We start from the raw sequence: 22,915 nt of genomic DNA, 5'->3' as shown, positions 1-22,915 counted from the left end.
TTCATTATCGGACTCTAACACAACCAGTTCAGCTTCAGGACGAGGCTTTGGAGTGTAATTGCAGTCACGATGAAGTTGCTCATGAGATGCAGAGGTTGGAAGATCAGAACCACTATGGTTGTTTTGAGAGGTGGAAGGAATGTGTTCAAAGTTGGCATGAGGAGAAGGTTGAGAGATGGAGATATTTGAGTGAGGTGGAAAGAGAGTTTAAAGGGGTGGTATATCCAGAACAGGATTGATGGTGGGTGGAGAAGAAGGAATGGTTACAGGAGAAGATGGAGGTGTAAGAACATGGACAGATATAGGTGATTCTGATGTGGCTTTTTCTGGTTCAGGGATAGGGGCAACCGCTATTGGTGCAACTTCTGAAATACCAGCAGGAGTAGAATCAGGTTCAGAAATACATATACCTTTGGATGCTTTCTGAAGAGCTTTGACCACGGCCTCAGTCTTCTTCTGCTTCTTACTCTTCGGCTCTTCAACAATCTTTGTTTTGCCGCTAGATATTTCTTTCCTTCTGACGCTCGCTAGAACTTCCTGTTGATTCACAGCCTCTTGAACAACATTTTCTTCATCAGATTCTTGAAGAATCATCTTCCTTTTTCTGGTCTTCTTCTTCTCAACAACTTCAACAATCTCAGCATTGTTATTTGACTTCTTCTTCTTTTTCTCATCTTCCTTCTTTTTCTTCTCAAAATCAACAGAAACAGCCTTAACAACCTTTGCAATGACTTCTTCTGGGACCACTTCTTTCTCAGTGGTAGCAGCAACTTTCTGAACAACCTTCACTCGATTATCAGAAGGATGATCAAACTTTATTTTGGTCCTTTCTTCCTTCTTGCGATTTACTTTAATTGGAGCACCTTTCTCTTGATCTTTAAGACTTTTATCCTCTTTTTGTGACTTCAGATACCTAGTTCTGACTTCTGGTACCTCACTATTGAAGAAGGTTCCAAAATCAGCTAGAATGGGTTTTCTTCTGATTCTTGTTCCAGCAAGAGGTTGGGGAGTCTTAATGATAGCCTTAATCACATTCATCTTCTTTAACGTGAAAGCATTCAGGCAGGCCCCAGAGGTGACAGCAAGGTCTTTGATAATACCTTCAGATTCCAGGTCCTCAACAATCTTGGAATGAACCAGAAGATTTGAGATAATTCTACCAAACGGAATGATGGTACAACTTTTTTCTCTGAAGGCATTTCTGGACTCCTTCACAGCCTTCCACATATGGTTGAAGATAATGTAGATAGCATCAACCTTCTTCTTAGTGGCAATGCAATACAGAATGTATTTTTGCTCATTGTTGACGAAGTCAGAAGCATGTGTCCCTTTCCTGTGATAGAAACACCCAAGAAGAATCTTGGTCCAGATTCTGTAGAGATCTCTCATGTCCTTGACATTCTTTGTTTCATTTATGTCTGGGTAGAGAGTAGATAAAACATCTTTCCAATTTACCTTTTGATCGATTTCAAAAGCTCCCTCAGCGTTTCTCAGATCAAACATCATCCTTAGGATGTTCTCAGTCACTACCACAAACTTTCCATGGACGAAGGGCAAGATTGATTTAGGGGCGACAACTGCATGTACCCAGAATTCCTTGACAAGATCTGGGTAGACTGGTCCACAGAACTCAGCGAACAACGAAGTCCATCCTTGAAAAACTATATCTTCTTTGAGATGAAATTGGTGTTCTTCAATGTTATCAAAATCAACCATGAGTTCACATAGAACTTCTAATTTATCCTTAGGAATGGAGCACGCAACGACTGGAGTGAGTTCCTGATTTTCTTCATCTTGAATATGGAGAGGAATAGATGAACCAACATTTTGAGATGAAGAAGCAGCCATTGAAACAGAGTGAACAACTAGGAAGAACAAATTCTGGGTTTTCGGTTAGGGTTTTAGAAGCGACAAAGAAGTTTTCAAAAGAGAGTATGCAGAAAGAGAGACAAGGAGCGAAAAAGATATATGAGATGATTTGAAAAGAATATATAGAGACGGATTAAAAAAATGCAATAAGATTAGAAAAAGAACAGTTACAGAATCAAGAGAAATCAATTTACATTAAATGATAAGTGACGTTAGGTGAGAGAACGTGGTAAATGAAATGATTTAACACAGTTACCTAGGTCGGCGTCTTTTCAACTGCACGTTTTTTACTAACCGTACAGACACGCATTCATCATCCAAAAATAGATGACAGCTGTATTTTTCTGAATAGATTTTATGCCTTCTGATTCTGATCACTGCTTCTGATTGTCATTCTTTAGGAATGATCTTGTTCTGATAGGATCATCTTTCTTTCCAAGGATCACATCTTCTGAATGAGCTGAAGCAAGTCTAGGTGATCTTCTGACTGTTGGCTCTTCAGAAATCCTGAGATTCTCTAAAGATGCAGCACCTTGATCTTCTGATCCATTGCTTCTGAGACTATCAGCTTCTGCAACTTTGCTTCTTGGTTCTACTGCTTCTGATATATCAATATCAAAATCTGCAAAATTCTCAAACTGCTTTGGTTTTTCAAGACCAAGCTTATCATCAAACCTGATATTGATTGATTCTTCTACAACCAATGTTTCAGTATTGTATACTCTGTAGCCTTTAGAGCGTTCAGAATATCCAAGAAGGAAACACTTTTGTGCTTTAGAATCAAACTTACCAAGATGATCTTTAGTATTCAGAATAAAACATACACATCCAAAAGGATGGAAATATGAAATGTTGGGCTTTCTGTTCTTCTACAATTCATAAGGAGTCTTATTTAGAATAGGTCTGATAGAGATTCTATTCTGAATATAACACGCAGTATTTATTGCTTCTGCCCAGAAATGCTTAGCCATATTGGTTTCATTGATCATGGTTCTGGCCATTTCTTGTAGAGTCCTATTCTTTCGCTCTACAACTCCATTTTGCTGTGGAGTTCTAGGGCAAGAGAAATCATGGGCAATACCATTTTCTTTGAAGAACTCCTCAAAGAATCTGTTCTCAAATTCGCCACCATGATCACTTTTGACCTTTATGATCTTGCACCCCTTCTCAGATTGGATCAGAGTGCAGAATTCAAAGAACACTGAATGAGACTCATCCTTGTGTTTTAAGAACTTTACCCATGTCCAGCGGCTATAATCATCTACGATGACTAATCCATATTTCTTCCCTCTGACAGATGCTGTTTTGACTGGGCCAAACAGATCAATGTGCAGGAGTTCTAACGGCCTTGAGGTAGACACAACATTCTTAGACTTGAATGCAGGTCTGGAGAACTTGCCCTTCTGACATGCTTCACAAAGAGCATCTGATTTGTACTTCAGATTTGGGAGTCCTCTGACCAGATTTAGTTTGTTAATCTGAGAAATCTTTCTCAAACTAGCATGACCTAATCTTCTGTGCCAGACCCATTGCTCCTCAGAAACATACATAAGACAAGTCACCTTCTGCTTCTCAAGATCAGAAAGATCAATCTTATAAATGTTGTTCTTCCTCTTGCCTGTAAATAGGATTGAGCCATCCTTCTGACTTACAGCCTTGCAAGACTTTTGATTGAAGATTATATCATAACCATTGTCACTTAATTGACTTATGGACAATAAGTTATGCGTTAATCCTTCTACAAGTACATTAGTTATGGAAGGAGAGTTACCAAGACTAATGGTTCCAGAGCCAATGATTTTTCGCTTCTGATCTCCTCCAAACTTGACTTCTCCACCTGGTTTAAGCACCAGGTCTTGGAATGTAGACCTTCTTCCCGTCATGTGTCGCGAGCACCCAGAGTCCAGGTACCATGACATTTTGCTTTTTGTCCTCTTTGCCGCCAAGGATATCTGCAACAGAAATTATCTTCTCCTTAGGTACCCACATCTTCTTGGGTCCTTTCTTGTTAGTTTTCCTCAAGTTCTAATTGAACTTGGGTTTAGCATTATATGAAATAGGAGGAACAACATGATAATTCTTATTTTGAGTTTCATGATATTTCTTAGGTTGTGTCACATGCTTCTTGGTGTGTGTTATGTGAAAGCTTTGTGCATGTGATGTGTGCCTAATATCATGTGAGTAGCCATACTTGAACTGATCATACAATGGCTTGTATGTGATTTTCATATCATCCACAGGTTCAAGTTTGTATGGGGTTTCACCCTCAAAACCAATGCCAACTCTTTTGTTTCCAGACACAACATATATCATAGAAGCTAGCTGACTTCTGCCAATACTTCTAGATAAGAACTTCCTGAAACTTAAATCATATTCTTTCAGAATATGGTTCAAACTGGGAGTGGATTTTTCTGAATCAGAAGGAGATCCAACATTATTGGATAATTTTAAAACTTTTTCTTTTAATTCAGAATTTTCCAACTCAAGCTTCTTAGTTTCAAATTCAAATTGCTTTTTCAGCTTTTTGTATTTGATACTAAGATGAGCTTTTAATTCATGAAGCTCTGTTAGACTGGAAACTAACTCATCTCTAGATAGTTCAGAAAATACCTCTTCAGAATCTGATTCTGATGTAGATTCTGATCCATCATCTTCTGTAGCCATCAGCGCGAAGTTGGCCTGCTCTCCTTCAGAGTCTGATTCTGATTCTGATTCAGAATCATCCCATGTTGCCATAAGACCTTTCTTCTTATGAAACTTCTTCTTGGGATTCTCCTTCTGAAGTTTTGGACACTCGTTCTTGTAATGTCCAGGCTCATTGCACTCATAGCAGACAGCCTTCTTCTTGTCAGATCTTCTGTCACCAGAAGATTCTCCTCGTTCAAATCTCTTTGAACTTCTGAAGCCTCTGAACTTCCTTTGCTTGCTCTTCCAGAGTTGGTTTACCCTTCTGGAGATCATGGAAAGTTCATCATCTTCTTCAGATTCTGATTCTTCAGGATCTTCTTCTCTAGCCTGAAAAGCGTTAGTGCATTTTTTAACATTAGATTTTAATGCAATAGACTTACCTTTCTTCTGAGGCTCGTTTGCGTCCAACTCGATTTCATGGCTTCTCAAGGCACTGATAAGCTCTTCCAACGAAACTTCATTCAGATTCTTGGCAATCTTGAATGCAATCACCATTGGACCCCATCTTCTGGGTAAGCTTCTGATGATCTTCTTTACATGATCAGCCTTGGTGTAGCCTTTATCCAGAACTCTCAATCCAGCAGTTAGCGTTTGAAATCTTGAGAACATCTTCTCAATGTTTTCATCATCCTCCATCTTGAAGGCTTCATATTTCTGGATTAGAGCAAGAGCTTTAGTCTCCTTGACTTGAGCATTTCCCTCATGGGTCATTTTCAATGACTCATATATATCATAGGCCGTTTCCCTGTTAGATATCTTCTCATACTCAGCATGAGAGATAGCATTCAGCAAAACAGTCCTGCATTTGTGATGATTTTTGAAATCTTTCTTTTGATCATCAGTCATTTCGCTTCTCGTGAGCCTTACACCAGTAGCTTTAACAGGATGTTTGTAACCATCCAACAGAAGATCCCATAGATCAGCATCCAGACCAAGAAAGTAACTTTCCAATTTATCTTTCCAATATTCATAGTTTTCACCATCGAATATTGGTGGTCTAGTGTAACCATTGTTACCATTGTATTGCTCAGCAGAGCCAGATGTAGATGCAGATGTATTTGTTTGAGTTTCACCAGCCATCTTTTACTGAAACGTTTTTCTCTTCCTGAATCTTTTCTAAACACGGTTAAGTGCTTGCACCTTAGAACCGGCGCTCTGATGCCAATTGAAGGATAGAAAAACACTTAGAAAGGGGGGGGGGGGTTTGAATAAGTGTAGTTTAAAAACTTGAAAGATAAAAACAATTTGCACAGTTATTTTTATCCTAGTTCGTTGTTAACTTAACTACTTCAGTCCACCCCCACGGAGTGATTTACCTCACCTGAGGATTTAATCCACTAATCGCAACAGATTACAATGGTTTTCCACTTAGCCCACGACTAAGTCTTCTAGAGTATCCTGATCACAACCTGATCACTCTAGGAACAAATGCTTAGACACAAGCTAAGACTTTCTTAGAGTATCCTGACCACCACGTGATCACTCTAATTACAACTGCTTAGACACAAGCTAAGACTTCCTAGAGTATCCTGATCAACACTTGATCACTCTAGTTACTTACAAATTAATGTAATCAATTCTAAGAGTATTACAAATGCTTCTGAAAAGCTATAATCACAACAGTGATATTTCTCTTAAAGTTTAAGCTTAATCTCACTAATATATTACAACAGCAATGTAGTGAGCTTTGATGAAGATGAAGTTTCTGAGCTTTGATTTGAGCAGCGTTTCAGCAAGTTAATTTTCAGCAGATTCGGTTAAGAGTTGGTAACCTTGCTTCTCATCAGAACTTCATATTTATAGGCACTTGAGAAGATGACCGTTGGGAGCATTTAATGCTTTGCGTATTCCGTACAGCATTGCATTTAATGTTTCACGCTTTTGTCAACTACCTCGAGCCTTGTTCACGCTGTGTCTACTGACGTTGCCTTTAATAGCTTCCAACGTTCCTTTTGTCAGTCAGCGTAGCCTGCCACCTGTACTTTCTTCTGATCTGATGTTTGTGTATACAACGTTTGAATATCATCAGAGTCAAACAGCTTGGTGCATAGCATCTTCTTGTCTTCTGACCTTGAAGTGCTTCTGAGCGTGATACCATGAGAACTTCAGTGCTTCTGCTTCTGATCTCAAGTTCTTCTGATGCTTCCATAGACCCATGTTCTGATTCTGCCTTGACCATCTTCTGATGTCTTGCCAGACCATGTTCTGATGTTGCATGCTGAACCTTCTGAGACAAAGCTTCTGAGCGCTAATTTGTGCATACTCTTTATATATTTCCTGAAAGGGAAATTGCAATGTATTAGAGTACCACATTATCTCACACAAAATTCATATCCTTGTTATCATCAAAACTAAGAATATTGATCAGAACAAATCTTGTTCTAACATCTCTATATCCCGTAGTTTTGAAAAGCAAAAGTCTCTTTCTTTTTCCAAGAGATCCACTGAGAGTTTGAGATCAGTAACTTTGTAACACGGTGAACTGACTTTTATTTTTATTTCGCAAACATGTTGCGGTGAGCATGAGTCGCCACCGACTTTTATTTTGTCCAATGTTAGGAAGGGCAAAAAGTACAGAAAAAGACCCTTTTGAAAGAAAGCGGGCTCGGGGGGTAAGTTATGAAAAGGGAAGGTGCAAGCACCCTTTTCATCCGTAGTTATCTACGGGCTCTTAATTTACTTAGCTCATGTTTGTTTTGTTTGTTTTGAATTGAAAAGGGACATAAGGACTTTAGCGTAAATGCGTAGCCTTAGTCTTTGAAAAAGTGTTGAAAAGATGTTTTTTAATAGAGCTAGGCATATTAAGAGCACTACCCTAGATTGGTCTTTTTCTATGCTTTTTACGATTCCCAGGATTATCCATACTATATAGAAGTAGGAAATCCTTGTTATATTGGACGTGCGGGTCATCGAAGGGTCATCGAGGTCGTTGGAAGGCAACAGGTAGAGATACCTTTAGCAAATTCGAAGGGACAATCATCTTTCGTTAGGCGATCATTCGAGGGACGAGATCATGTATTTATAGGCAGCATCGAGGGACCATGATCTTTGATGATTTTTAATCGAGGGACTTTTGCTAATTGGTATCTCTACGTTTCGAGGGACTCGACCTTTTTTAATCGTAGGCAACCAAGAGGGGCGTAACCTAGGGGTGAGTGCGTGCAAGTGTATTATTTTCAGGTATTTTAATCTTAAGTTTAGAGTTAGCTATGTTCAGTTTTAGTCTTACCATACAATCCTATTAACATACATCTAACAATTAATATTTGTACAGAAAATTAAAGTGCGGGAAAGTAAAACCTACACTATTACATGGCTTCGGGATGAGGGGATACATAACCCAACAATAAAAGGAAGTGCGAAAAATAAAAATCTAGTTAAGGCTATTACAATCCATGTGTAGATACATAATACTTAAAAAAAAAAAAGCGAGAATAAAATATATACAAATCAGAATGAATTATAAATGTCCACGAGAAAGTCCGAGGCCTCAAATATAGTACCTCGCAAAACTCAAGAGAATGTTAGTACGAATATAAGAAACAATGCATAAAAAATAGTGAAGAAATATTTAATAATACCAATCAAGGTTAAAGAATATGCATATCAAAATTCTAAAAAGAAATTATAATTAAGCGAAATATATTTTTTGTTTGTTTTTTTTTTTTATGGTGAGAAAAAAAATATTATTTTTTGTGTTTTTTATTTTTCCTTGAAATTGTTACTCTAATGAACTAAGAAAAGAAAATTAGTTTACTATCATTAAACATGATTCACCTAATTATTTTAAATTTGATTAAAAGACAAATACTAATGAAACTAATTAATTATCTAAATAAATAAAACCTAAAAGGGGGTGCTTATTATAAAAACAAGGGTGTAAATTGGAAAGCGAATAAGTTGAACCAAGTGACAACAAAAAATAAAAATAAATTATAAGTTTAATTATCCATGGTAAAAAAAAACTAAATAAAAATAAAAATAAAAAAAACACAAGGTGGGGCGGTGAACCTTCATGATGTTCAGGTGGTATTCAACATTAGAGACATAGTGATAACAAAACAATTTTGATACTTCTAATGCAATTCATTCACCAATGAAACAAATGACATGTGGCATGGCAAATAAAAATAAAAATAAAACATAATAGAAGTCATATAAGCAAGTCACTTTCAGAAAGAAACAACAACACATGTCTTTTATCCTCCTCTTCTTCTCCTACACAAATTCTATCACCATTTATTTTTCTCAAAACCCAACCTTTTTCTTTCTAAAATACAATACACACATTCAAAGAAAATCAACCATTAAAAGGATCAAAAGAAGAAATAATGAAAAGAAATCGACAGAACCGTAAGAAGATGATGGCGGCGGATCGGCCTTTTATCGGAGCGGGTCGGGTGGATCCACGACCGCTTCTTCTGGTGGTTGCTCGGTGGAGGTCTTGCGGCTGCCAGTGGTCCGGCCGGAGGTGCTGCGTGTCGCGGTTTGCGTGGATCTCCAAAGCGGTACGTAGGTAAGGGAAGCGGTTGGTGTCCCGCACCTGGTTTTGCATAGAAACGTCAGATTCAGCATGGCTATTCACAAAACAAACTCTTCTATTTCCTTTTCCTGTAAAAGAAGCAAGAAAAAAAAAATTATGATATTATTTGATTTGAATGAAAATTGTTAATGGTTAGTAAGTATTTTGAATGAAAGTTGTTAAATTTTATATGTGAAAAATTTGGAACTCTATCACTGGTTTATGAAATTATTGTTGAAAAGAATTATGATCTTTTTTATCTAATCTTGGTTCTGGTGTTGTTTTGTGATATGGCCTGAGTTTGTAAAGGAGAGGATTTGGATTGGAGTTTAGGAAGCTTTGAATTGTATGAATGTTTACATGTTGTAGTGATGTTGAAAGTTTACGATTAACTGGTATGGGGTTTGTTTTTCTGGAAAAAATAATAAGTAAAATGTGAAAGGGTTAGTGAAAAATATGTATATACTGTGGAAATTTGTACGTGAATAGTCATGCCCTTTATGCTGAAGAAGTGTGATTCTTTTATAGAATAGGAAATGATAATTCATGGCAAGAAACAACTCTTCAATGGCCATGAAATTTGGAGATTCTTTCCTTACAACTTTTGAAAAGTTTCCAAAGTTATGAAAACATGTACTTGATGAGTGTTTAAGGTCATGAATGAATTAGATTTGGCTTCTAGAACAAAATGGGCGCCAAAACAAAAGAAAAAGGAAAAATGTTAGCTGTAAGATTCGAACCTATGACCTTGTCCTTGCAAACCTTACTTCCTCACCAATTGAGCTATATTATTTATTCGAAATAAAAAGCCAATTGAAAGTTTATAAAGCATCGGTCAACATTTTGCTATTTATTAAAATATAACAATTTAAGAGTAAACTCTTATATTTTAAAAATAGACTTTAAATCGAATATTTATAAAATTCAGAATGTCAAATATAAATGAACCCGATATTTTATAAAAATCCAATTTTTGAAATAGTTTTGAATTTTTTTAAAAGTGTGGGCAAATTTTGGGGTATGACAGCTGCCCCTGTTCAATCTTCTTAAACCTGAAGATGTAGATTGGCGTACTCGCCACTCGGAATCTGAAGGTGAAAGAGGATTGAACACTAAAATACCAAGAAATTTGCCCTTGCGGATGTAGGGATTTTTAGCGGAGATGGGCTTAGAGATGCCATCTAGCTGAGTGGGGGGGTCATGCTTCCCAGGGTGTGTATATGATAGATCTTCAGAATGTTTGGGGTTCAAGCTTCCAAACGTATATTTGGGATAGAGATTCATAGATGTTCGGGGTTCGAGCTTCCGAAACATCTACCATAGAATTCAGATCATTCGGGGTTCAAGCTTCCGAAACATATCTGCCGTAGATTTCAGAACATCCGGGGTTCAGGCTTCCGGAATATTTCTGTCGTAGAATTCAGATTATCCGGGGTTCAAGCTTCCGGAACATATCTGTTGTAAAATTTAGATCATTCGGGGTTCAGGCTTCCGAAACATGTCTGTCGTAGTTTTTCAGAACATCTGGGGTTCATGCTTCCGGAACGTTTCTGGCGAAGAATTCAGATCATCCGGGGTTCAAGCTTCCGGAACATATCTGCTGTAGAATTCAGATCATTCGGGGTTCAAGCTTCCGAAACATATCTGTCGTAGTTTTTCAGAACATCCGGGGTTCATGCTTCCGGAACGTTTCTGGCGTAGAGTTCAGATCATCCGGGGTTCATGCTTCCGGAACGTTTCTGGCGAAGAATTCAGATCATCCGGGGTTCAAGCTTCCGGAACATATCTGCTGTAGAATTCAGATCATTCGGGGTTCAAGCTTCCGAAACATATCTGTCGTAGTTTTTCAGAACATCCGGGGTTCATGCTTCCGGAACGCTTCTGGCGTAGAGTTCAGATCATCCGGGGTTCATGCTTCCGGAACATATCTGTCGTAGAATTCAGAACGAGTTATTCATTAAACCATATCTGAAGAGGGATACCAAAACGGGTCGTACATTAGACCATATCTGGAAGCAGGACATCAGAACGAGTTATTCATTAAACCATATCTGAAGAGGAATACCAAAACGGGTCGTACATTAGACCATATCTGGAAGTAGGACATCAGAACGAGTTATTCATTAAACCATATCTGAAGAGGAATACCAAAACGGGTCGTACATTAGACCATATCTGGAAGTAGGACATCAGAACGAGTTATTCATTAAACCATATCTAAAGAGGAATACCAGAACGGGTCGTACATTAGACCATATCTAGAAGTAGGACATCAGAACGAGTTATTCATTAAACCATATCTGAAGGCGAATATCAGAACGAGTCGTACATTAGACCATATCTGATGAAGGATGTCAGAACGAGTCGTACATTAGACCATATCTGAAAGAGCCATACTTTAGGCTGTATTTAATTTTGTTGACGATAGTTGCCTGATCGATTGGTCGACCTGAAAGATAAAGTTGGTTTTATGCAATGTCATGATGTATGTATTGTATGTTTTTGAAATGAATGAGACTATTATGCATATGCCATGTATGATGTATGAATGCAAATGTTGTTAATGATGACAGTAAATTGTATCAGTGATTTGCAGGGAAGATAAATCCCCGAGTGTTCAGTGCCCTTGAGGTATTATTTGAATCTCGACTTGACTTCCCCATATGAATTGGACAATAAAATGTCATGCCCCTTGTACACATTGACGTTTTAGCCAACTGAGCCCATCGTAGGAAATATTTTTGCTTCTCGGAGTATTTCCAAAGCATGCCTGTCGGGAGGGCTTCTTGAGATTTGTGCTGTTATAAGTAACATGCCCCAGTATCATGAACTTAGGAACAATGCCCCTGATTGATCCGGGTCGGAGGTAATTTTCAACTATGCTTGGGTGAATGCCCCTGATTGTTCAACACTTTTGCGAGATTCTTCAGATCTTGACCTGATTGCCCCAGATTGACTAAACTATTACTCAATGGAGTATCCAACTGCTTTTGTGCCCCTGAGGGTGATCAGAATTTGAGATATTCTCGCTCGAACTCAACGAAGTTCTGAAGACAACTTGTCCTTTGAAAGGATTAAAATTTTCATCAGCAGCTCATGATGGAAGCTTTCCTGGTGTCAAATACTTGTTCATATGCAAAGAATGTTTAGTATGAGAAATATAATTCTAATGCAAGGTGCATGTTTGTCTTGAAGTTTAAAGAAGAATTTTTTTTTGAAAGGATGTCAAAACATCAATTTTTTTTTGTGAAATGTGGTGTGATACCAACTCAAGTGTTTTAGCAAAACTCCTAGGAGTCGGTTTACCGTATTCTCGTTACAATATGCTTTCGAATTAACCCTGCTTCAATTAGGACTTTTGTGGGTTGTAACGTGGCCAGGTTCACGGTTTTTAGAAGAAAGGATTTTTAGGCTCGAAATTTTATTGGTGCCCACCCCCTTCGTGATGTTCTCCAACCTAAGTTCAGTCAACTCGATGCGAGCATCCATCCTTCAAAAGGAGTTTGAGACGATTGAGGAATCGATGAGGTGTTTGAACATGACAGTCACTTTACCTTTCGTATTTCGTGTTTGATCACACGACCTGTTCTTTGAATTTATAGTCACACGACTTTGCCCTTTTGATAAGAATCTTTTTTTGTTTCCCTAACTTTTGCCTGGACAAATTTTAATTTTGATGTCCAGCGGGATGCCCTAATTTTTTCCTAAGTCACTTGTTTTCAAGTTGTTGACTTAGCAGGCTTTTTTCGATTCATTCTTTTTTTTTTTTTTTGAACAAGTCATATGATCCTGGGACGTCTTTGATTCGTTGGAACTATTGTGACTACCTCATTTCTTGGTCGACGAGGGATAACCATTGTTTTTTATTGTCCTCAACCTTTTGAAGGATAACCATTGTTGTATCCTTAGATTCGTGTTCCTGATGAATTTTGAATGCTCAATCAAATTAACTGAATACTACCCTGCCCCTAGGTTAAATGTGAGGGTTTTTTTGTATAGAAAAGAAACTCCTACTTCAAATCTCAAAAGGGGTTGGCAAGGGATTAACTTCCTTATATCTCCAGTGTTTGGGAATTTGAAACAATGCCTGTACATCATCAACAGGGTTTTACTCGAAAGCACACCATTTGAGATTATTGGTATTATGTGTTCGTCATTCTCCCTTCGGAGTTGTCATGCTTTATCGCCTAGAGTTTGGAATCACAATAAGAGGAAATATATTAGAGCGAGAGCGAATGAATTTTTTCAAGACAAACATATTCACTGCATCATTATTATAGTTCAAAAACAAACAAGTATGACATATAAGCAGTATTGAATCAAAACAAGAAAGACTACGCATGAACATGCATGATGATGTAGAGATTGTAAAAGTTGAGGAGATTTTCCCCGTATGGACTTATTGCTTCAGAAGATCCGTTGAGTCGAAGGAGAACTTCAAATCTAGCTTGCAGGTGTGAATGTGATAACCTTTGTGTCTATTAGGTCTTGAATCTTGTCTCTGAATGGATGACATTAATCAACTGAATGGTCAAGTGCCCCAGAGTGGAAAACGAACTGAGCATCAGCGTCTGAACCTTCAGGACACTTTAGATTACTTCTAGGAAGAAAATTCCGACGAAGTCACACAAGAGTTGTAAGTATCCAGCTTTAGGGATTGGAGGAAAAAGATGAGAAACTTGTTGTCTGGAAACCTGTTATGCAATGATATGTATGTAAATGCGTATGCAATGTTTTCAAGGATCTTTATGGAATTTAGTTTGCAACATTGAAATGTAGTTGCAGCTTTGTTGAAGAACTTTGACTTCCATCTTTGAACGTCCTTTTTTATGAATCAAGCTCACCATATCCAGTGGGTTATAGCCTCTGATTCGGGATACCTCTGAATTTGAAGGTACATGGCTAGAGGAAAATAAATCCTCTTGCCCCTTGATAGGTATGGTGCCTATAAACTGAATACACATGGCTAGAGGAAAATAAATCCTCTTGCCCCTTGTTAGGAATCTGGCTCTTGAGGATAGCACCTGGAATTGCGCGCCCTAAATACTTGAGATCCTTGAAAAAGGTTAGTTAGGTAAAGAGTTCAAGTTGTTAGCGTACACAAAAATCCTGCAAGGAAACCAAGCGGTTAGGGTATAAACAAATCCTGCGAGGAAACCAAACGGTTAGTGTATAAACAAATCCTGCAAGGAAACCAAACGGTTAGATAATGAATACAAACAAGTCACACAAGTAGCCTTAGGTTTAAAGGCTTGCATGAAGTCCATAGGTGCATACCCTCCCTTCTTGAGTTTAGTTGGTTCAACCTGTCCTAAAAAAGTAACCGGGTTCTATGGTGCTCATATCCCTGATCTTTCTCGCGGGCATTATCTCAACATGGCACTCAATCGGCCAGCCAAAAACATCCCTAGAGTCCAATCTCAATGAGTGTAGCATCGAGTATCAACCGGCTTCAGTCAGGAATCCAAAGCCAGCCATCTCGCTACTGCCTATAGGCCAAAGTCAAGTTCACTAAGGTTCTAAGGGCGAATTAGCGCTTGATGACACTATGCGGTAGCCAAATGTCTCCTCGATCATTTTCAAGGGCCATCAGGACAAACCAAAGCGTCGCACTAACGGTGGCCACCAGTTCAACCATAACGATACATGTCGTACAGTTTCCCTGGTCTCATGCCACATACCTAAGGTACACTAGATCCGGGTGTAGGATCTTTCACACAGTAATATACCCAAGCAATACCACTAAAAGTAAAGCAAACAAAACAAACAAGTATTAAAGTGAACTAAGCTCTAAGGTAAACCCCTCTTACAATATCCCCAGCAGAGTCGCCAGTTCTGTAACACGGTGAACTGACTTTTATTTTTATTTCGCAAACATGTTGCGGTGAGCATGAGTCGCCACCGACTTTTATTTTGTCCAATGTTAGGAAGGGCAAAAAGTACAGAAAAAGACCCTTTTGAAAGAAAGCGGGCTCGGGGGGTAAGTTATGAAAAGGGAAGGTGCAAGCACCCTTTTCATCCGTAGTTATCTACGGGCTCTTAATTTACTTAGCTCATGTTTGTTTTGTTTGTTTTGAATTGAAAAGGGACATAAGGACTTTAGCGTAAATGCGTAGCCTTAGTCTTTGAAAAAGTGTTGAAAAGATGTTTTTTAATAGAGCTAGGCATATTAAGAGCACTACCCTAGATTGGTCTTTTTCTATGCTTTTTACGATTCCCAGGATTATCCATACTATATAGAAGTAGGAAATCCTTGTTATATTGGACGTGCGGGTCATCGAAGGGTCATCGAGGTCGTTGGAAGGCAACAGGTAGAGATACCTTTAGCAAATTCGAAGGGACAATCATCTTTCGTTAGGCGATCATTCGAGGGACGAGATCATGTATTTATAGGCAGCATCGAGGGACCATGATCTTTGATGATTTTTAATCGAGGGACTTTTGCTAATTGGTATCTCTACGTTTTGAGGGACTCGACCTTTTTTAATCGTAGGCAACCAAGAGGGGCGTAACCTAGGGGTGAGTGCGTGCAAGTGTATTATTTTCAGGTATTTTAATCTTAAGTTTAGAGTTAGCTATGTTCAGTTTTAGTCTTACCATACAATCCTATTAACATACATCTAACAATTAATATTTGTACAGAAAATTAAAGTGCGGGAAAGTAAAACCTACACTATTACATGGCTTCGGGATGAGGGGATACATAACCCAACAATAAAAGGAAGTGCGAAAAATAAAAATCTAGTTAAGGCTATTACAATCCATGTGTAGATACATAATACTTAAAAAAAAAAAAGCGAGAATAAAATATATACAAATCAGAATGAATTATAAATGTCCACGAGAAAGTCCGAGGCCTCAAATATAGTACCTCGCAAAACTCAAGAGAATGTTAGTACGAATATAAGAAACAATGCATAAAAAATAGTGAAGAAATATTTAATAATACCAATCAAGGTTAAAGAATATGCATATCAAAATTCTAAAAAGAAATTATAATTAAGCGAAATATATTTTTTGTTTGTTTTTTTTTTTTATGGTGAGAAAAAAAATATTATTTTTTGTGTTTTTTATTTTTCCTTGAAATTGTTACTCTAATGAACTAAGAAAAGAAAATTAGTTTACTATCATTAAACATGATTCACCTAATTATTTTAAATTTGATTAAAAGACAAATACTAATGAAACTAATTAATTATCTAAATAAATAAAACCTAAAAGGGGGTGCTTATTATAAAAACAAGGGTGTAAATTGGAAAGCGAATAAGTTGAACCAAGTGACAACAAAAAATAAAAATAAATTATAAGTTTAATTATCCATGGTAAAAAAAAACTAAATAAAAATAAAAATAAAAAAAACACAAGGTGGGGCGGTGAACCTTCATGATGTTCAGGTGGTATTCAACATTAGAGACATAGTGATAACAAAACAATTTTGATACTTCTAATGCAATTCATTCACCAATGAAACAAATGACATGTGGCATGGCAAATAAAAATAAAAATAAAACATAATAGAAGTCATATAAGCAAGTCACTTTCAGAAAGAAACAACAACACATGTCTTTTATCCTCCTCTTCTTCTCCTACACAAATTCTATCACCATTTATTTTTCTCAAAACCCAACCTTTTTCTTTCTAAAATACAATACACACATTCAAAGAAAATCAACCATTAAAAGGATCAAAAGAAGAAATAATGAAAAGAAATCGACAGAACCGTAAGAAGATGATGGCGGCGGATCGGCCTTTTATCGGAGCGGGTCGGGTGGATCCACGACCGCTTCTTCTGGTGGTTGCTCGGTGGAGGTCTTGCGGCTGCCAGTGGTCCGGCCGGAGGTGCTGCGTGTCGCGGTTTGCGTGGATCTCCAAAGCGGTACGTAGGTAAGGGAAGCGGTTGGTGTCCCGCACCTGGTTTTGCATAGAAACGTCAGATTCAGCATGGCTATTCACAAAACAAACTCTTCTATTTCCTTTTCCTGTAAAAGAAGCAAGAAAAAAAAAATTATGATATTATTTGATTTGAATGAAAATTGTTAATGGTTAGTAAGTATTTTGAATGAAAGTTGTTAAATTTTATATGTGAAAAATTTGGAACTCTATCACTGGTTTATGAAATTATTGTTGAAAAGAATTATGATCTTTTTTATCTAATCTTGGTTCTGGTGTTGTTTTGTGATATGGCCTGAGTTTGTAAAGGAGAGGATTTGGATTGGAGTTTAGGAAGCTTTGAATTGTATGAATGTTTACATGTTGTAGTGATGTTGAAAGTTTACGATTAACTGGTATGGGGTTTGTTTTTCTGGAAAAAATAATAAGTAAAATGTGAAAGGGTTAGTGAAAAATATGTATATACTGTGGAAATTTGTACGTGAATAGTCATGCCCTTTATGCTGAAGAAGTGTGATTCTTTTATAGAATAGGAAATGATAATTCATGGCAAGAAACAACTCTTCAATGGCCATGAAATTTGGAGATTCTTTCCTTACAACTTTTGAAAAGTTTCCAAAGTTATGAAAACATGTACTTGATGAGTGTTTAAGGTCATGAATGAATTAGATTTGGCTTCTAGAACAAAATGGGCGCCAAAACAAAAGAAAAAGGAAAAATGTTAGCTGTAAGATTCGAACCTATGACCTTGTCCTTGCAAACCTTACTTCCTCACCAATTGAGCTATATTATTTATTCGAAATAAAAAGCCAATTGAAAGTTTATAAAGCATCGGTCAACATTTTGCTATTTATTAAAATATAACAATTTAAGAGTAAACTCTTATATTTTAAAAATAGACTTTAAATCGAATATTTATAAAATTCAGAATGTCAAATATAAATGAACCCGATATTTTATAAAAATCCAATTTTTGAAATAGTTTTGAATTTTTTTAAAAGTGTGGGCAAATTTTGGGGTATGACAAACTTGTAAAACAAAAAACATAGAATGATCAATGAACAAAACAGAGGTAAATAATGTTTTCATTAAACTACCAAGTGAAAACCTTAAAATATGGATACCAATACCAAGTAATTAGACACTGATAAACCAAATAATTAATCAAAGAACCCAATTAGCAAAACATGAACCCAATACCTGATTGTTCTTTCAAATAACTTGTTAAACTATTTGAACCTCTCCTGGCCTACAATGACCTTCTTGAGCAAGAGCAACGTGACAAACACCTTTGTAATCTGGATTTACCTGTATCATTATAGTCAAATACTCAACGTCCATAAACATTATGCATATTACACTACTCTTAATGAATTGAAACAACCAACTCTATATTGGAGAAATGGTAAGAATGAATACCTTAAAATTACTAACTTCCTTAATATCATAAAAGTAGTTAATATTTTGCTCCCGGAAAGAATCCCTAAGTATGTCTACATTGCAATTGACACGTTCATCACTTGTGAAGATATAGTGATCAAGTATTGTTACAATCTTTTCACGACGCCAAACCTTCAAATGAGAACAATGCAGTCATGAAATCACAAAACCCGACCTCAGCAACATCATCAAACTGTGTTCATCGATGCTTGCTCTTTCACCAATTTTTCTGCAAATGAAGAAACTGAAAAATGCACGTCAACATTACAATCGATCAGTCTTCACCAATGAGTACTGTGATGTTGAAAGTGATGGTTTGAGTGTAAGATCCATACAATACAATATAACAATGTTATCTAACATGTCAGGTCAGTATCATTTCTGATTTCTACGTGTCATAGCACGAATACGAATATGATGTGTTTCCAATTCAAATAATCATTAATCAGAAAAGAAATACCTATATTCAAATCCATTTGAGAGAGCATCCCATGCACCTGAAAAGTAATGAAAGAAAAGATCAAGATAAAATACATTTTCTAGACAATAATTGACATCTAAACCAAACGGCAATGTAAAACTTCGAGAAAGTTTTCAATCAAATCCGACAGATTGCTATTTTGATATCATGGAGTCAAAGCATAAATCATATCATAATGGTTGTAAACACATCATTATAGCCACCGTACCTTTGCCCTTCAATTTTGTTCGCATTCGCGCTGAACTCCATTCATAAAACGCAGCCGGATTTCTCCATCGTCGGGAGCCTGATCATAGGTACTTCAGTCTCGGCAGCCTGATCAATACAACCTTCAACTTCACCACTAAAACAACCTGAAAACTCAGCAACCTCAAATGGAAATAAGTGTGTACAGATAATCATGAATCATAATGGATCACATAATTATAAGAATGTTATACTTGATTTAAAAGCCATACAGACCAAATACAATATGATTGTACCTGTGTTCATGATAGCTAATTCCATAGCTGCTGGACTCCAATTCGGATGGTGGAAAGCTCATCAAAATAGTGAATAGGCAGCAAGTATGTTCACACCAGGTGTGGTTACATCAGGCGGAAAGCTCTCCGGATAACCTCTCCTTGCTTACAACCTCCCATCTTTGCTAAATCACGGGTGCAACAGATTGCTCTTTGTCCGCCATAAACAGAACCACCTATATCATCACGATCAGCAGCCTCAAAAATAATAATGTGTACTGGCACTGTTCCACGCGCCTTGGCTTCATATTTTCTTCTCCTAAAGGTTATATTCTCAAATCTATCACCCATAAGAAAAAAAAAAGTCAGTGTTTTTTGTTATGTTTAACAAATAATTCAAATAAAAGATAAGAAAATAAGAGATATGAATTGTATAAATCCATATGTAATGAGATAAAACATATAAGGTTGGGTTGCTGGTTGGATTAGTGAGTTAAGGAGGGACAAAGTTCGATTTCACACCTAACATAATACTAACAATACTAATATTTAGTTTACCATTCAAAGCATATAAATCCATATGCAATTTCTAAAATTTCAAAGCATACAAAAGACACATGTTTTCTATCATACTACTCCCATCCGGTGGTACCTAAAGATTGCAACACCATTTCAACAAAATCAAGCAAGTGACGGAATCACCAAAACAGTTAATCTAACTACCAGCTCATCTTATATTGGCACTTCGCAGCATCATTCGTAAATGAATATAACATTCTAACTTTATAGCATCAAATTTAACACTCGTTTTCCCCCAATTACTTTTATATCACTCAATACTCGTAAATTCGTGCAAAATTCACGAACTCAACTAAATCATTCACAATACAAATCAAGCAATGCACAGTACTGATTTTTTTCATGAAACAAAGACTCTTGCATTACATTATTAATTAATTGCAATGAAGCAGAGAGAAAGGCAGAATACCGAATGTAAGAACGTCCATCATGGATGGAATCAGGATGTGTAACGGCGGTGAGTGAGGCGGCGATGCCTTCGCTGCCACCGGAGAGGAGAAAAGCATTACCGACATCTTGAAAAGGTTCATGATTATAGATATGAATGGATGCAAAAGAGGTAAAAACAATGGAAGATATAAATATTAAGAATAAAGGTAAAAATAGGAGTGAAGATGCGAACAACATGGATCTCGATCTCGTTGTTATTAATGGTGAATCTATGGATTGGACCAGAGAGAATCGCCGAAAAGAAAGGGTGAAGAGAAAGAAAATGGTAGTTGATACCTTGAGTATTAATGGGTGAATCTTATTGGGTCCTGTAGTTGAGAATGAATCATCAAGCCAGTCATCAATTTCTTCATTCTTTAGATTAGTCCATCACATTTTCCACAGAACCGAATGTCCGTTTCATCTAATATTCTGGTCATCTTCGACAGATGCATTGGTCGCCCTCATTTTCATCTACAGGACTTGAACATGTTATTTGCCAATGAGCTTAAAGTAAGCATATAAACCCGATCCGGTAAAACGGAGAAATTGTCCAACTACATACCACTAAAATCAAATCAACGAAACCATAATGAATGAATATACAAATGCGTCGGTACATACTCTTGTAACATCGTAGTACTTACGACTCTGGCAGCACTTGTGGTGATTGATAGTCCACCAAATAAGAATGAACCCCAAATCACAAATAGTAGAACTATTGCTCCTGCAAAATTGTGATACCTTCCATGGAATGCATCATACAATATCTGAGCTGGCACAAATGCTTCAGCAGTCTCATTGTTTGGATCATAAAGATACGCGAAATCCTGAATCAGAGTTGAAAAGCAGTGTTACTTATCATTCTTGTTCCAAAAATCGAAGTGTTAATTGGTTGATTATATATATATATATATATATATATATATATATATATATATATATATATATATATATATATATATATATATATATATATATACCTGAATGCTGAATGTATGTTACCCATATATTTGTCACCAAAATCCTGCATTCCACTGTTTCTTTTTTGCTTTTGCAGTCACAAAGAAACAACCTATAAAAGTATGTGTGTGCTATATTCAATATCAATTCAAGGAAATGGAACAGGTTTCTAAGAAAAACTTACTTGAATTCTAATTCCCAGTAGTTGAAGAACAACCGAACACATTGTTTATCCAAACGAAGCGGCAAAGATAAGGTGGGGAGAATTGGAAGAAGATGACGACGAGGATCTCAATTTCCTGTTAACACCATGACAGGTTATAAGACAAATAGATTTCTGCCAAATAGATTTCTATTGTCACAGCATTTGGAACTCACCATAACAGAAAATGAGAGGAAATAATTATAACCGGAACAAAATAACAGAATCAGAGGACAGAGTTTGCGATTCCCAAATCCTCCTCCATATCTCAAATCTTCTCTCCATAATCACCATCACCGATTTCAATCTATATAAGAAAAATCAGAAAACCCTAAGAATATCATTATCAAACTTCCATAACAGAAAACTCACCTCATAACATCTTCAATCTTGAATTGATTCTCTTACATTCTCCAACAATCTTCAATCATTATAACAAACACTTGGTGGCCTATTAATTCATTCCAAAAATAAAACTAAATTAGGCAACATTAATACACCTAAATCACATTTGAATGGAGAAAATAAAGCAGAAAGTTTGAGAGAGAAGAAGAGAGATTAAAGAGAAAATAACATAAACTCAGGAAAGATCTCACCTAGCTTTGGCAATTCAGAGCTGTTTCAAATCAACATTCATCATCAAACATTCAAAACCAAACACCACAGGTTCAAACGCGAACAAAACACCTCAGCAACATAACCAAACCGATGAACGGATGCGGAAGACTATCAGAGGGGATGAATCAGAGCAGTTCGTCGGAGAAGAAGAGTGGAGGCGTTGCCGTTTTGGCTCGGAGAGAGAGAGGAAGGAGATTCGTTCTGAGTGTGAAAGGAAAAAGGATTTCGAAACCGTTTTGGAATAATAAGAGGAAGGTTTTGGAAGAGAAAGAGGATACTTAGTAACTGCAACGTACGTGAGAATTGTAACTGTCGTAGCATAATGAAGGCAGAGCACAAAATTGAGAAAAGTGACGTGGAAAATTGAGGGAGCATTTGCTGATGTGGATGGTCTAAGAATTGTCTAAATGGTAGACTTTTCTTAAATGATAGATATTTACTAGTTTAACTTAGTGCAATTTACCGTTTCTAAGTAGATTATAAAGAGCAAAGAGCATAATAGGTGCTCTTGTTTGTTACCTTTTATGCGTTTGTTACTTGTGTAGAGATGACTTCTGATGAGGCCTGACACAATAATATTGGAGCAACATCTTAACCTCAACTCAATGTAGAGAGCTGGATGCAATGAAAGTCACAAAGAGTATACATTCACAAACTTAGGGCATATGTGACACTAGCTAACATGATGAAGATAATTTGAATCAATAGTAAGGGATAAAATCAATGTGGTAGAAAACAAAACTTTGTACCATAGTACAACCACTACAGAGTAA

General features: G+C 36.8%; 1 long non-coding RNA gene across 14 annotated transcripts; it reads right to left on the bottom strand.

Annotated features, from left to right (window-relative positions):
- Positions 1 to 6,943: 6,943 nt before the first annotated feature.
- LOC131662028 (uncharacterized) lies at positions 6,944 to 22,686 on the bottom strand. Of its 14 annotated transcripts, none has more exons than XR_009301366.1 (13): positions 21,897 to 22,686; positions 21,701 to 21,831; positions 21,507 to 21,621; positions 21,343 to 21,434; positions 20,657 to 21,189; positions 20,340 to 20,445; positions 19,373 to 19,691; positions 19,099 to 19,243; positions 18,870 to 18,906; positions 18,542 to 18,638; positions 18,389 to 18,462; positions 18,170 to 18,277; positions 14,961 to 17,058 (listed from the first exon to the last, which is right to left on the bottom strand). It is a non-coding gene; the product is annotated as an uncharacterized LOC131662028 (long non-coding RNA). The 14 variants fall into 14 exon arrangements; XR_009301361.1 differs by having other exon boundaries at positions 18,542 to 18,653; positions 21,897 to 22,684; XR_009301362.1 differs by having other exon boundaries at positions 18,389 to 18,653; positions 20,657 to 20,926; positions 21,007 to 21,189; positions 21,897 to 22,684.
- Between the last annotated feature and the right edge of the window lie 229 nt (positions 22,687 to 22,915).

The sequence above is a fragment of the Vicia villosa genome, linkage group LG3 (genome assembly GCF_029867415.1).
Source record: "Vicia villosa cultivar HV-30 ecotype Madison, WI linkage group LG3, Vvil1.0, whole genome shotgun sequence".
Classification (NCBI taxonomy): domain Eukaryota; kingdom Viridiplantae; phylum Streptophyta; class Magnoliopsida; order Fabales; family Fabaceae; genus Vicia; species Vicia villosa.
The sequence above is the reverse complement of the archived record's forward strand: the minus strand, read 5'-3'. Positions and strand labels throughout refer to the sequence as shown.